Raw genomic sequence first — 16,259 nt, forward strand, 5'->3', positions numbered from 1 at the left:
GGGCAGCCATGAAGTTATATACAGTGGGGAGAACAGTATTTGATACACTCCTGATTTTGCAGGTTTTCCTACTTACAAAGCATGTAGAGGTCTGTAATTTTTATCATAGGTAACTTCAAATGTGAGAGACGGAATCTAAAACAAAATCAGAAAATCACATTGTTTGATTTTTAAGTAATTATTTGCATTTTATTGCATGACATAAGTATTTGATCACCTACCAACCAGTAAGAATTCCGGCTCTCACAGACCTGTTCTTTTTCTTTAAGAAGCCCTCCTGTTCTCCACTCATTACCTGTATTAACTGCACCTGTTTGAACTCATTAGCTGTATAAAAGACACCTGTCCACACACTCAATAACAGACTCGTCAATCACCACATTCTTATCGGCAGACTCAATAGCCTTCACTTCTCAAATGACTGCCTCACCTGGTTCACCAACTACTTCTCAGACAGAGTTCAGTGTGTCAAATCGGAGGGCCTGTTGTCCGGACCTCTGGCAGTCTCTATGGGGGTGCCACAGGGTTCAATTCTCGGGCCGACTCTTTTCTCTGTATATATCAATGATGTCGCTCTTGCTGCTGGTGATTCTCTGATCCTCCTCTACGCAGACGACACTATTCTGTATACATCTGGCCCTTTTTTGGACACTGTGCTAACGAACCTCCAAACGAGCTTCAACGCCATACAACACTCCTTCCATGGCCTCCAACTGCTCTTAAATGCAAGTAAAACTAAGTACATGCTCTTCAACCAATTGCTGCCCGCACTCTCCAGCCCGACTAGCATCACTACTCAAGACGGTTCTGACCTACAACATATGGACAACTACAAATACTAGGTGTCTGGTTAGACTGTAAACTCTCCTTCCAGACTCACATTAAGCATCTCCAATCCAAAATTAAATCTAGAATCTGCTTCCAATTTCGCAACAAAGCCTCCTTCACTCATGCTGCCAAACATACCCTCATAAAACTGACTATCCTACCGATCCTTGACTTCGGCGATGTCATTTACAAAATAGCCCCCAACACTCTACTCAGAAAACTGGATGTAGTCTATCACAGTGCCATCCATTTTGTCACCAAAGCCCCATATACTACTCACCACTGCGACCTGTATGCTCTCGTTGGCTGGCYCTCACTACATATCCGTCGCCAAACCCACTGGCTCCAGGTCATCTATATAAGTCTTCTATATAAGTCATCTATATAAGTCTATAAGTCTTTGCTAGGTAAAGCCCCGCCTTATCTCAGCTCACTGGTCACTATAGCAACACCCACCCGTTGCACGCGCTCCAGCAGGTATATTGCACTGGTCATCCCCAAAGCCAACACTACCTTTGGCCGCCTTTCTTTCCAGTTCTCTGCTGCCAATGAYKGGAACGAATTGCAAAAATCTCTGAAGCTGAAGTCTTATATGTCCCTCTCTAACTTTAAGCATCAGATGTCAGAGCAGCTTACCGATCACTGTACCTSTACACAGMCAATCTGTAAATAGCACACACAACTACCTCATCCCCATATTATTACTTACCCTCTTGCACCCCAGTATCTCTACTTGCACATCATCATCTGCACATCTATCACTCCAGTATTAATGCTAAATTGTAATTAATAAATAGGCGTCTATGGCCTATTTATCGCCTACCTCCCTACTCTTCTACATTTGCAAACACTGTACATATATTTTTCTATTTTTCTTTTCTATTGTGTTATTGACTGTACATTTGTTTATGTGTAACTCTGTGCTGTTGTTTTTGTCGCACTGCTTTGCTTTATCTTGGCAAGGTCGCAGTTGTAAATGAGAACTTGTTCTCAACTGGCCTACCTGGTTAAATAAAGAAATGTTTTGTGTAAAAGTAGCTTTGTGTAACTGAAACCGGATTAGCAACTTGTTTCTTTATGGTATTCCAGAACCACTCAAGCTAGAGGAGGACCCCGACAGATACACACCACAAAACAAGCGCAATGGTGGAAATGTATGTTTTATTTCTTTACTCACTCACACACACACCACACACCACCAACACACAACACGTTACCCACACACACACACACACCTTTTTTTGCACTATTGGTTAGAGCCTGTAAGTAATGTAAGGTCTACACCTGTTGTATTCGGTGCACGTGACAAATACACTTTGATTTGATTTGAAAAAGAGGAGATTCAATCTAGGGTTGTGGGTTTGATTCCCACTTGGGTCACATATACTAAAATGTGCAGTGCATTCGGAAACTATTCAGACCCCTTCCCCACATTTTGTGACATTACAGCATTATTCTAAAATGGATGAAATWAAWAAWTTTCCTCATTAATCTACACACAATACCCCATAATAACAAAGCAAAAACAGGTTTTTAGAAATGTTTACAAATGTATTAAACAAAATGCACTGTATATCACTGTTCTGTAAGTTGCCTTGGATAAACGTGTCTGCTATATACAGTACTATCCTATTACTATGCCTTACCACCAGTGGTGGCTGGTGGCACTTTAAATGGGGAGGACGGGCTCATAGTAATGGTTGGTTTCCATGTGTTTGATGCCATTCCATTCCATTCATTCCATTCCATTTATTATTTTGAGCCGTCCTCCCTCACCAGCCTCTTCTGCTTACCACTCCCCACCACAGGGCATCAGCGTAGCTGGAGAAGCCAGTCTTGCCCTCCTCGTCCACAGCATCCTTCTCCGCCAGGTACACAAAGTAGGAGGAGAAAATCAGCCCCAGGAAGCCGATGTACAGCGTGGTGATCAGCTCCTACAACAGAGGAAATGCAGATAGAGAGTCGAGTATGTCAYTTGTAATGTGCAGTAGACCATGTATAGGTGTTACATGTATTTCTTTACATTATTTACACATGTTACATTGCAGGTGTGAATCAAACTAAAATGATATCTGTCCTTAACATCAATCATTACAACACGTAGTCAGATCAAGACTAGAGCGTGCAATGACTACAAAGAAAGAGGAGGCATATGACTCTCTCTCTATCATTTCACACAGACAGAAGACTTCATCTTTAGGAAGAGTAGCTGCTGCTTTCCCAACAGCTAATGGGGATCCTAATAAAATACCAAATTCCAAATCTCCCCTATTTATATAAACCCTAAACCCTCAACCCTAAAATAATAGCAGCAGACCCATTGCACATCACAGAGAAATAACCCACAGCTTCCTGTTAAAGATAGAAAAAAACAGAAGAGTCGTTCTTCAAAAGAACCCCAGATGACTGAAATTAGAGTACAAACAAAGAGGGGGAAACACATGAAGAGGTAGAAAGGAAAGCTGTTAAACCTGACTCTACCTCTCTCTCCTTATAAAGCCTTGCAGGTCCTAGTGAGAGTATCAGAGGAATCTGTGATTGTGCAACGGGCCCTGTGATAATCACTGGTGGCAATATAGCATGGACAACATGGACAGACGTCTGCCTCAGTCTACCCATAACCAGATAAGCTAGGCAGGAGGCAGGAGGCAGGAGGCAGAAGGCAAGAGGCAGAAGGCAGGGCAACTCAGACAGAACAAGTGCACTAACCCTTTGGAAGAAATGGCAGCAATGTGCACCCATCATCTGACCACAGTGTCCTTATTTGGTTAAGAAATGTCCAACAATAGTTGTTTTATCTTTTATTTTCAAAGCCATGACTAACCACGTCTTTAGCCATCTCATCTACCTTGCTTTTTTATTTTCATCTACTTGATTGACTGAGGATTTATGAGAAGCCTACTCAGGGTACAGTAGATCAAGTTAGATCAAGTTAGATTAATTCACTCTACTAAAAACAGCATTATACTCCAGATTACCTTTTGATATTTAACTTCATGTAAGCTCATACTGCACATAATTATGATATGAAATGAGCCAACAGATGTAAAGGGATCTCCACCTGTCTATGGATGAAGACTACCGATCCCAGAAGCCTCCATGTTCCTCCCTGACGATCCACGTGCAGCATGCGTAGAATCTGGAGGAAGCGGATTCCCCTGTAATCATGGAGACAAAAGGCAACCAATGTCAATCAAACCTTAGCCTACTATACCTCTACTCTCTTCCACCTGTTTTACTATGCAACGWAAACACAATTACAGTACAACACAAAATGTTACACTTATATTACAATATTATATTATTTGTAATTATGGTTGCAAAATTCCAGGAACTTTCAATACATTTCCTGGTTTTCCCTAAATCCCGTTTGGAGGCTTCCCGTAATCAGGAGGTGAATAAGCAGGATATCTGGGATCCTCCAACCAGGATTTCTGGAAAACCAGGTAAAATATTCAAAGTTCCCAGAATTTTGCATCTGATTTGTACCACACCCAGTACCTGATAGCAGATGTTGCAAACACTTGGCCATTGGAGCCTACACCCAGCACTACGACGGAGGCAATAACCACTATCAGATCTGGGGGATACAGGGATACACCTGTACATTAGCATTGGCATCTAGCTCATAATCTTCAAATGTTTAAGTTGCCATTGAACAACAAAAGTATTAGACATAATAGTTGAAGTAATGATAGTAGAAGAAGTAAGAAGAGAGCCAGGACGAAAGTAATACAGGGCAAAAGTAACACGCTGCTCCCTACAACCCCCCTGCCAAAAGTAACAATGTTAACTGATGACCTGGAATAAATTTAAAAAATGAAGCACAGGCCATTGTCTCCTCTAGTTTATATTGCTTTTATAATDTTAGCAAAATATCAACAGGTGACTGAATGTTAGAAAATTATATATGACATCATTAGAATTATGCCTTAATCAAATGACTTGATGGATCAGCTTCTGACATAAGCTTTTATCGACAGGTTAGTGGTTAAAAATATACACTGCTCAAAAAAATAAAGGGAACACTAAAATAACACATCCTAGATCTGAATGAATTAAATATTCTTATTAAATACTTTTTTCTTTACATAGTTGAATGTGCTGACAACAAAATCACACAAAAACTATCAATGGAAATCAAATTTATCAACCAATGGAGGTCTGGATTTGGAGTCACACTCAAAATTAAAGTGGAAAACCACACACACTACAGGCTGATCCAACTTTGATGTAATGTCCTTTAAGAACAAGTCAAAATGAGGCTCAGTAGTGTGTGTGGCCTCCACGTGCTGTATGACCTCCCTACAACGCCTGGGCATTGTGCCTTGATGAGGTGGCGGATGGTCTCCTGAGGGATCTCCTCCCAGACCTGGACTAAAGCATCCGGCAACTCCTGGACAGTCTGTGGTGAAAACGTGGCGTTGGTGTGACATGATGTCCCAGATGTGCTCAATTGGATTCAGGTCTGGGAACGGCGGCCAGTCCATAGCATCAATGCCTTCCTCTTGCAGGAACTGCTGACACACTCCAGCACATGAGGTCTAGCATTGTCTGCATTAGGAGGAACCCAGGGCCAACCGCACCAGCAGATCCTCAGACAAGGGTCTGAGGATCTCATCTCGTACCTAATGGCAGTCAGGCTACCTCTGGCGAGCACATGGAGGCTGTGCGGCCCCCAAAGAAATGCCACCCACACCATGACTGACCACCGCCAAACCGGTCATGCTGGGAGGATGTTGCAGGCAGCAGAACGTTCTTCCACCGGGCGTCTCCAGACTCTGTCCGTCTGGGTTTTCATCATATCGTGTTGAGCTCCTCGTGTGAACCTGCTTCTGAGTCATGGTCGCACAGAGCACAGGGACAGCGGCGACAGAGTGTGTTAGGGCAATCTTGCCCTCGAAGCTCTTGGTTACTTATTGGGTCTCGCGCCAAATGGCGCGACACGGGTCACATTCCAACTTTCTTAGTGGTCGACCATTTCAGGGCTGAAGGAACCACAGGCTCGGTTTAACCTCTTAGTTCATGTAAGCTACAAAACCAACCGCCCCTACTGCTGGAGTGGACTTGTATCTGAGTTGGCCCTCATACCACCCTCCATGGAGTCTGTTTTCTAAGTCCACCGATTTGGGTTTGGCGAACCAAACTACTGTATTCAAATTGAGCATTGACACATTGGACTTTCCAATGACACATTTTGTGGACAGGCTCTCCCTGGGGCAGGTCATTCTATAACTGACAGTGGCTTATCTAAAATCTAGCGGCAAGCTCGCTCTCTCGCTCTCTCTGCCAAAGGCCTGCCACGCTCCCCCCCGGTAGCGTTCCCTCGCTGCTGCGCGTTGTTGCCTCCTACGCCCTCCCTCCACGTCTCCGCCCTGAATGTACTCGGCCCTGTCTTCCTCCCCCCCCCCCACTCTAGTAGTCAGCGCCTCACCCACTGCTCTCTGGCTACATAAGCGCGTACAGACACGCTAGAAATAAACCGTTTCTATTGCTACAGCTTCCGCATCAGTGCCATCCTGATGTGAGGCGCCTGATGGATCGCGTCATGCCTGCAGCCACTGTGTGTGGTTGTAGGACTCTTCGCCGTCTCTGGAGAACTACCACTAGAGTGAATCAGCACCGCCAGCATTATTCGAAACAAGTAGACCAAAACAATCCAGCCAGCACCAGACGGCATAGGAAGCGTTGAAGATGGGTGATGATCTGTGGTCCATTTCTCAGGCGCCCTGATCTGCAGAGCACCACTCCTTATTCTCGGAAGGGTTGTTCATTTGCCTTAAATTGGCACTATTATAAGATTCACAGAATCTCCTCTTGCTCTACATATCCATTGCTACGCTATCAGCAAGTGGGATGCAGAGAGTGGGGATTTGGGTCCAATACGTGTGTTGGCTTCTCCTCCACATAGTGAGATCAGGGTTAGATGCATAGGCATAGGACATGTGTGATTGACTTGGAGTACATTGTGTTGTGTTAAGGGGTCCCTTTGGATGTTTGTATGGTACGGTACACACGCAGTGTATAGTGGATCCCCTCGGAAAGGGTTAGATGTACACCTTGTGTCCAGCCATGGAAATGTGACATTATACTGCTCCAATCCTATGTACCTTGCAGTTTGGGAAAATAAATAATTACAAACCGCAGTGTTACTCTATCAACGTATTAGGAGGGCCATTGACATTGAACGGTGGCGGAAGCGACAATTGGAGCCAGTGATTGGTTAAGGAGACCTCAGCCCCATAGACACATCATTGAAAATAGTCTTGTGGCATAGATAAACTATCTAGCAGACCTCGTACGTCCATGGTTAAAATGTGCTCGCTATTATAGTCGCATGTACACAATTTTTACGCTACTGAAATGCCCCGATTTATGTGTTTTGCTTAACTTGGCACAATTCATTTTAGAGCCTCCTAGATAAGGGCAAAAACCTCTATGCCTGGGCCTGAAGCGGGAAACAGACCCTTCTGTGTTAGCTTGACCAGACACGTTCATAAAATTCCCAGGGGCCGCTTTCCCAACCTCTTAGCCAGGCAAAAAAAATATTAAAAAGTGGTCAGGTACGTCATCTGGTTCGCCAGCAAGCTATTTGGGATTGGTCCCACTACATGCGTCTATCTCTCTCTCTCTTATAATAAATCTTCCTTATAGCATGAAATTATTCATGAAATGATTGCTAGATTATATTTTAGCTACTTATTTGAGGCCAAGCTAAGCAGAGTCAAGAGTACAACTTTATAGACAACAGTCAAAGGAATATGGGTTTAGTCCAAACTATGGGAGAATGACACAGCCCATTGATTATATATATGTGGCACACTTCGGCTCTGCATCGCACCGAATGTTGTAGCGCTTCGCCGTTTCCTCCCAAGCTTACCCTCCGCCCCCCCCCGGCAGGTGCAACAAGAAACTATTCTCACTGGTCCTTCCCGCTTGCGTACTTTGCAATTGAGTCGCGGATCGACAGCTCCGAGCAACTACCACTCAGAACATGAAATTACAGCTGTTTGCTTAATTATGGCTTCCCAGCGCTGGATTCTGAGTCACAGTAGTGTGACCCATACTCACATGTACAAGAGAAGTGTTCTTGTTCAATAAATGAAGTAATGAGATCCTTTCGTCTCTGGACTAACTATCAACGTGTGCCAGTAATCTTAAGAAGACACAAAGGTGAGTGTTCACTTGTCATCTCCTAGTCGCGGGTTTGTCTCCGGAGAGCCCTAGTTTACGACATACCACATAGCAGTAGGCGTAAATAAAATCTTGAGCTCCCAAATAACGAGGCGGTACAGAGGAAGAGGATATCACAACAATGGATGCCGCTAACAACGAGTGTCCCTGAACCTGCACTTGTCGGCAAAATGGCTGATAGTGAGAGTTTAATAAAGGATAAGCAGGTGCACTATGATAAGTAACAAAAAAGAGCCGAGAACTGAGGTGAAAGGCAATAAACTATGGAGAGTTCAAATTCGTTCCCTTTGATGGCTCAACTACACATAATTTTGTCTTCTAGTTAAGACGGCGGCGAGAATATCTCGAGGAGGAGAGCCGACATAACACTACTACGTTGTCCGCAGGAAATACAGGTTCCTCTCCGATCGCTCACGCCATGGAACTATATATCCCAGTCGGACCAGCAAATTCGGAGGCATTAGCAGCGTTACAGAAGCGTAACAAGGTTAGGAGGAAACCATAAGTCTCTGGGGTATTCAAGATAGTTGGCTTTGGGAGGGCAGACTTACAAAATACTTATATTCAATTAGTTTACTTAAGACCCCACAAAGCAGCGTCCTAATATACAGGGTAATCCACAATTTTTATCCTAAGATCATCGGACTACACACAGCACTATTATCTTAACTATAGTCGTGACCATTTTTCTTTCAAAACTTATGAATATTGATGGAGTCCTTAATATGAGTTGTGTTCTTTCATCTCAAGTTCCAGGAAGATATGCCCTAAGCAATGACTTTACTTCGAAAGGGGATGTTCAGGCTTATAAAGAGCTTCGTGGGACTGGGCCTTGACCAGCTGCAATTGTGCATGATACAGATTTTTGAGGCTTGAATTTTTCTATTGGTGGTTCTATGATTATTAACCTGGGAAACCATTCACTCGAGCAGCTATATGGAAGGTTTACCCGGAGTAGTATTATGGTACAAAGACGACCGCATGTAGTCAGAGTTCCTGGTCATACTGAGGCGCCCAGGCGCGTGCTCTGAGAGCAGTGGCTACTTCAGTGATTTGAGGTCACTTTAAGTGTGGCGCGTGTGGCACCCACAATTGGCTGTTCTCTAGCAGGTGTATGCTGCACGAGCTATAGGATAACCCTTAATACTAATATCAAGCTGGCGTTGTGTTGGAAGCTCATAGTCACAAACATACAGTCTGGGTGGTGTTATATATCATGAGTGCCTATTAACTAGAAGTGACATTGCCAACCAGATGCATAATTACATTCGTGGTGGATATGGTGGTGCGCGGGGGAGGTGTGTTCCTGCTTCTTCTCGATGGGTGTCAAGTAGTCCGACTCTTCTTCGGACATGAAATAACCAATATTCTTTTTCGATTCAAGCACCATCTGTCCATAATATTTTAGTGCGGACAATACTCCTACCTCACTCCTATAGTTAATAGTTAGCTGTTTCTATGTCAACCGGTGTGTTGTGAGTCTCTCATTCCCATTGCTTGCTTGAATTGGCTGCATCTACAGCTTACCCCTATCTCCCATCCCTCTTTTGCAAATGGCATTAACTTCTAGAAAATAACCACAGGCCCAGCGTTGCTATATCGGAACATAGCATAATACTCGGAGTGAGTCACAACAAACCATCTCACCTGCTTCTCACTCACCCTAATAGGACAACCCATTGGGGTCAGGCTTACTGCGAATGCCCGAACCTCAGGAACCTCAGGACACTTGCATACTCTGAGGATAATTAAGTGACATAGTGTATCTCTTTCTTGGGTATAGCTCCTTCACATAAGTTAAACTGTGCCGGCCAGGGTTGGAGTCAGATCCATCTAACGAGGAACAGTAGCATACTTGTTGTTCGTGGTAATTCAATTAGTTTCATATTTTTTTCACCCATTAGATATATGCTACCGTGTTTGTGAATCTGAAAGGAAAATATATGTTGAGAGTAGGTGATGAGTTTAATAACATCTATTTTTAAGATTTGGACGCCTTGGAGCCGACCAGGCACAGCCCTACTTGGTGTATACCGCGTAGTATGTAGTGGAGAGACCAGGAAGTTTCATCGGCTCTGTGCTTTGCCCATTTAAGACTGTCTCGATTCCATACATAGACAAATCTCGCCCACTATTTGGTCGCTGCGAGCGGAGGTATTTGTGTCTAGGAAGGTTATTGAGGGCGAAGACACTAGCTTGATAGTGAATATGTATCCAGCTAAGGCACCATGGATCCGGATAAATCTGCGTCCCCTTCCATGTGGGCCAGCAACTTCTAAATCTATCACTCAATCAAAGCGAGAGGTGCTAATGTCAGCGAGAAACTTCAAAGAGAACCCCGCGTGGTAATCATTGGGATTCGCCTCCTCATCATGCCAACCCCGAGAACCCCTTATATGCAGAGAAATATTTCCTTAGGCCGCGTTCCAGGAAAAAAACATTTTTTATATTCCAGGGATTTCTATACCCATCGCTTCCACAAGACTAACTTTTCAAATTCAAAGTCATGAGTGTTTTGTGAATTAGATCACAGATTTACTGCACCGAACTACCCTCAGCGCAACATGGATGCATCATTTAGATTTACGACATCTAGCAAGCTATGCATTGCGCGCCACTTACTTACACAGACCCCTAACCAAAACAATGCTGTTGGTTTTGAAAAAATACTTATTATAAGAAAAAGACAAAAAAGCGGAAACCATTAGTGATATTGAAAGCAGGAGCAGGGCTCAGTCGCTAACTCTCGAAAAATAAACGTGGACCTAGCCCAGTTACTTGATTTTATGACTGAGAGCCGAGGTACGAACCGGTATAGACAGAGTGCAAGAAGTGCAGAGGGTGCGGTGTATTGGCGAGTAGCCCGGCTTAGTCGGGATATTGAGATGAGGGAGGCGAATTGGTTGATCTGACTGGCGTCAAATTGTTGAAGTTTGGAATATTCAGAGGACGCGGGTCTTTTGTTCAAGTTATTCCTTTTTTGCGGGCTCTTTTATTTAGCTCACTGTTAGGGCTAGAAGTTATTTGAGTTTAAATAGACTAGTCGTGCGATAGATCAGAATAACGAGGAAGACGGACAGATGACGTAGCGAGAAGGAAGAAGCGGTTGGACGATAAAATTGGAGATCTCGGGCGAGGAGGAGAGGGGAGAGAGGAAGCAGAGGGCAATGCAAATAGTCTGGGTCAGCCATTTGATTGAGTAGAGATTAAGAGGGTCGATGATTCAGAAGTTTTATCGCCAGACATGGTGGGAAAGACAAGGGTGGGCGCGTACAGTGAGAGATCCAGTAGAAATGCTCTCGAAAGACAAGTAGATTATAGAACAGCCTACGTTGTGAGCTAGTGACTTCGGGAAGACAATGCCTCTCTTGGATCACTCAGTCGATCGATGCCCGACGGGTACCGCTTTGCCGGATAACGTAGGATAGATAGAAAAGGTAAAACTGTCACACGACAAATACAACCTGTCGAGAAAGATACAGGGCTAATAGATCTGGTGGTGTGGCTCGGACGTCTTTTGACAAATGTTGTTCTAAGGGCCTATTTTACTCTACAAATGACAATGTACCGTCTAAGGGCAATCCTAACTCACTGGTTTTGAGTAGAGATCATAGTATGGATGGGCAATATAGGAAGGCGTCTTGTCCCACAAGGAAGTGATTCTGACTTTTTTGGACTTCGGGAGTTCACTGAACCATTATTAATACTCCTCTGTAGTGATTTTCCTTGCCGGGGTCTTCGGTGATTCTTGTGGGATGCCCTCGTGAGGGCAGGTGTGCTGGCCATACCAGCAGTGATATGCAAGGGGCTAAAGCCGTTTCAGGACGCTACAATCACCACCCCCGATTAGGGGCTGTCAGTGCGGTTGGCTGTAAAACACGGTTATGTGAGGATCATGGACGGACCCATGCCAAAAGTGACCAATTTTTCAAGTCTAGGAACAAGAACCTACGAGGGGAGTGGGTATTTGTTGTGCCCTTCCTTCACGACTTTCTTGGTGGTGCTTGGACCATGTTGTTTGGTTGGTATGTGGACCCAAGAAACTTTGAAAGCTCTCAACCTGCTCCACTACAGCCTGATATCGATTGATTGAATGGGGGTGTGCTTGCGGTCTTCCGTTTCCTATAGTCCACAATCATCTCCTTTGCTGATCACGCTTGAGGGAGAGGTTGTTGTCCTGGCCACCACACGGCCAGGTCTCTGGACTTCCTTCCCTATGAGGCTGTCTCGTCGGGATTGTCCGGTGATGAGGCCCTAGCCACTGTCTGTGGTCATTCGTGCCACACTTAATGATTGGTGTTGGAGTTGTGCACGACTGGCTGTAGTACTGTTCATTTCCATTGCACACATTGTGAGGTAGACTCATCGGGCGAGCTACGACGGAAGAAAGCCAAGGTGAGTGGATGGGGGTTTAGCTCTTGCGCCAGGAGCACCCCTGAGGGTGCATCCCTGTCGTGTATGCTAGAGATTCAACATGCCTAGAAAACAGGGCTCTGTCGGGAATAGATGTATAGGAAACCTTCTGGCCGGTCCGGGTCTACTTTACACTACCTCAGTGACATCTCTAGGCACTGGTATACATTTGCTAGACGGGGAGGTTTTTATATAGGAGAATCCCAGGGGCCCTTCTATAGATAGAACTAGATCGTCATATGCCTCCTCTCGCGCAAACAACATTGATGTGGATGTTCTCTCCCTCAATTGTGGATCGGAAAATAGGCGCTCTTTATTTCGATACGTTCTAGCTGGAGTCATATGGATACGCGCATCTCCACGGATAGGTGTGTTCCTTTTGTAGCCGAGCGAGTGGACTGGTACGATGACTGGCCTAGTGGTGTCGTTGAGTCAGGCAAATGTAGGGATTTCTGTATCATTCTCTGTCGAATCTGTTTCCTGCTACAGTAGGGCTGGTACTTTGCAAATTTGGAAATGTGAGGTGCTAGGCGAATTTCTGGGCACCTGGAGAGGGAGGGAATTAATTGGTGTTGATGTTAGACCCTATACAATTGTTCAACCAGCCTTTCGCAAAGCACTTCATGGCTTCGTGGTGCTTTATCTACTTCTTAGCTCATTAATTTTTTGTGCTTGTAAGCAGGAAATTTTCGAAGGAGGATAGTTATTGTTATGGTCAGATTTTGCCAAATGGTATGGTGACCTTGGGAGGATGTTGTTATCCGACATCATGCTGTGTGGATCGCGCGGCAAGTAAAAGGTTTGATCTAGAGTTTTATTTTCCCACTCACAACTCTGCACATTTAATTCATGCTGGTAGGAAAGGGTTTAGGTGTAACAAAACTCAGTGTTCGTTTACCTCTCGCATGGTAGAAGTCCAACCCGGGCCACTATGATTTGTGACGCGGCACTGCCCTCTGGTTATTTTTTCCACATCTTCTTGGATTACTTTACAGCCCTTTATGAGCGTTTTTCCTGTTATTGCTTATTAGGATATTGGAATAACAATGGGATTTAAATCATTTTTTTCCCATCAATCTACACACTCAATTGAGTGCTAACCGGTCTTATAATGAGAATGAGCAAAGCATCAGACTCAGTCGTGTGGTTGTGTACATGTAGACTAGTCTTTAAATGCAATATTGTTACAGAATATGCAAACTCAATCATATAAAATGGGGAATATTAGATTAGATAAGTGTTTACTACAAGACTATACAGATCTTATGAGACACGATACATCTCGTTATACTCTTGTACTAATGGGCATAAAACCTTAGAGACGCTCACCATTCTTAGATATCGTTTGCACAGCTGTTGTTACTAAGGCAGCATTAAGCTGATACACTCTAGTGCTTCGCCTATACCCCCTTTGGATTATGGAAGCTAGTCTCTACAAGAGCCACCGCTGGCATAGCTATCCTATGATCTATGCTTCTGAGAGAGTACATCGTTCTCCTAATTACTTTCATGCCACGCTGCACTATCCTCGTTGAGTGCAAAGACTTTCGCTCTGCTCGTTTGCGCTCGCAGTGAGCGGGGACTCGCGTGAAGCATAAGAGACGTTACACGTCTCGCCTTAGGCTATTTTTCAGGTAATCTTCCCGTTTGTTTCAAGATATTGTTTAAACTTCTCGTCATTGATCTTTGATCCAATGTTTTTTATCTATAGTCCTCCCAATGATTGCGACGGCTCTTAGTTAGGCGCTTGGGGACTAGCGAACGGACATTCGGCAGTCGGGGTCTTATAGCGTCGCGTATTTGGCGCTGACAGCTTATTTCTCAGCAGAGAGGCAGCACTCCTTCCGTTGTTCTCTGGCGCTCGCTCAATCCTCCGCCCTCTATCTTATTCCGGTTAGATTGCTCTCTCCACAGCAAATGTTGTTTTCTACTTCAGGCGGTCTGGCTAGATCTGCGTGGTAGAAAGCTTGCCCCCCAGGTGAAGCTTCGCGCCCCCCAGGCAGGTTTCATCAAGGATGTCTCTGTACTTTGCTCGCGTTCATCTTTCCCTCATCCTGACTAGTCTCCCCGTCCTGCCCCTGATGAAATACATCCCCAACACATTTGATGCTGCCACCACCATGCTTTCACCATAGGGATGGTGCCATGGCTTGGGTTTTCGCATGACATGCGCTGTTCAACTGGGACCTGTATTAGACAGTATATAGATGTGCCTTTCCAAATCAGTCCAATCAATTGATTTAACACAGAGTGTGACTTCATATGAAGTTGTAGAAACATTTTAAGGATGATTCAATGGAAACAGATGCACCTGAGATGATACTTTTGAGTCGCATTAGCAAAGGGTCTGAATACTTCAATAAATGGACCTGATTCAGGAAACTAGGCCTATGTTCGCACAGTCATGACTTCACAGGATGATCTTCACAGTGAGAGCCGTCTGTTGACAAGAATTTGTTTTGGAAATGCTCTCGAACATTTGAACTTTCATGTGCCTTAAAAACAAACTTGTATGCATCTGTTGATAAAGTTGTTCAATTTAAGAGCCTATTGGTTTACCAAAGAAAAATGCCGAGAAACCTTCCCGCTAGCCATGATTGGCTGAGAAATGAGTGGGCTGGACTGTCGAGAGATGAGTTTCAGATTGTTTCTGCGGTGTAGTTGTCTTGTGTCTAAAAATTGACCTGCTCATTATGCGTAGATAATCTTCTACTGCTAGTTCTTTTCTAAAATATATACGTTAGCCCATGGAGAACTTGTGAATATGCTTGGCTACTGCTCCAACAGTTTGTTGTCACGGAAGAAGTTGAACCGAGTTTAAATCAATGAACGGTCAAGCAAGTCATAGACCTCAATTCAAACGGCTTCCTTTTAATGTGGGCTCGTTCATTAAATTCGGTGCAGTTAAACGGAAAACAGAACAACAGTCTACTCTGCTTCATAGATTTATCAATGAGAAAGGGTGTGATGCAGTCTGCCAGGTGAAAGCTTTCTTCTCTCACGTTTGCTGATGGTATCAGAAGTTATTTTCTCTCACAGTAAAGAATCTATCTTACGTAAAGTTTTAAGAAGACTATTTTATACGTTTCTAATTTTTGTCAGAAAGTTGGGTTGGTCATTGCAAGTTAAGGCCTCTCGCTGTTAGCAGCGGCCAGTGAAGCTCCGATGGCGGAGAGTATTCATGCTCCAACTACAGGTAATGTTATACAAACGGAACAGACAAAAAAATGAAGAAAAAAACCCACAGTTGTGTTAGGAGCACGTAAAACGTCAGCCATTCTTCTCCGGCGCCATGATACATGATGGTGTACTCTTGGGTCCATGTAGAACCTTTCCACAGAGGTTCCACCAGGAACCAAAAAGGGTTCTCCTATGGAGACAGCACAATAACCCTTTTGGAATCCTTTTTTAAGAGATGTAGGAGATAAGTCTTGTTTTGAGATTTAAAGGGACCCAAGCTAGAGTGGGGATATGTGACTGGACAGCAACATGAACAACACAGGAAAACGTAGATGAACTACCAGGTCAGGGTCGATGTGGTCGGGTGAGTAATAAAAACTGGTAATGTTTTATTGTACAGTCCTATTTCACCTCGTGTTTACCTAATGTTATGTATAAACTATATACAAGAAATGGTACTTTCTGGTTCTTCACTATCAAATAATTACATTATAAATAACAAACTATTTGACATGACTATTCCAGTAAAAAACCAGGTGAACATGGAAATCAAATTAGCTGCTTGGGTTATTACAATAACCACCAAAATTCCTTAAATGGTTCACCTGGATGTGTGGTTCTGGTGCAGCTATGACCAATATTCG

The 16,259-nt window shown here is 44.0% G+C and overlaps 1 pseudogene; it reads right to left on the reverse strand.

Annotated features, from left to right (window-relative positions):
- LOC111971815 (potassium voltage-gated channel subfamily KQT member 1-like) overlaps positions 1-16,259 on the reverse strand; it is a 210,700-nt pseudogene that overhangs the window by 161,547 nt on the left and 32,894 nt on the right.

This window comes from Salvelinus sp. IW2-2015, linkage group LG13 (assembly GCF_002910315.2).
Source record: "Salvelinus sp. IW2-2015 linkage group LG13, ASM291031v2, whole genome shotgun sequence".
Lineage (NCBI taxonomy): Eukaryota > Metazoa > Chordata > Actinopteri > Salmoniformes > Salmonidae > Salvelinus > Salvelinus sp. IW2-2015.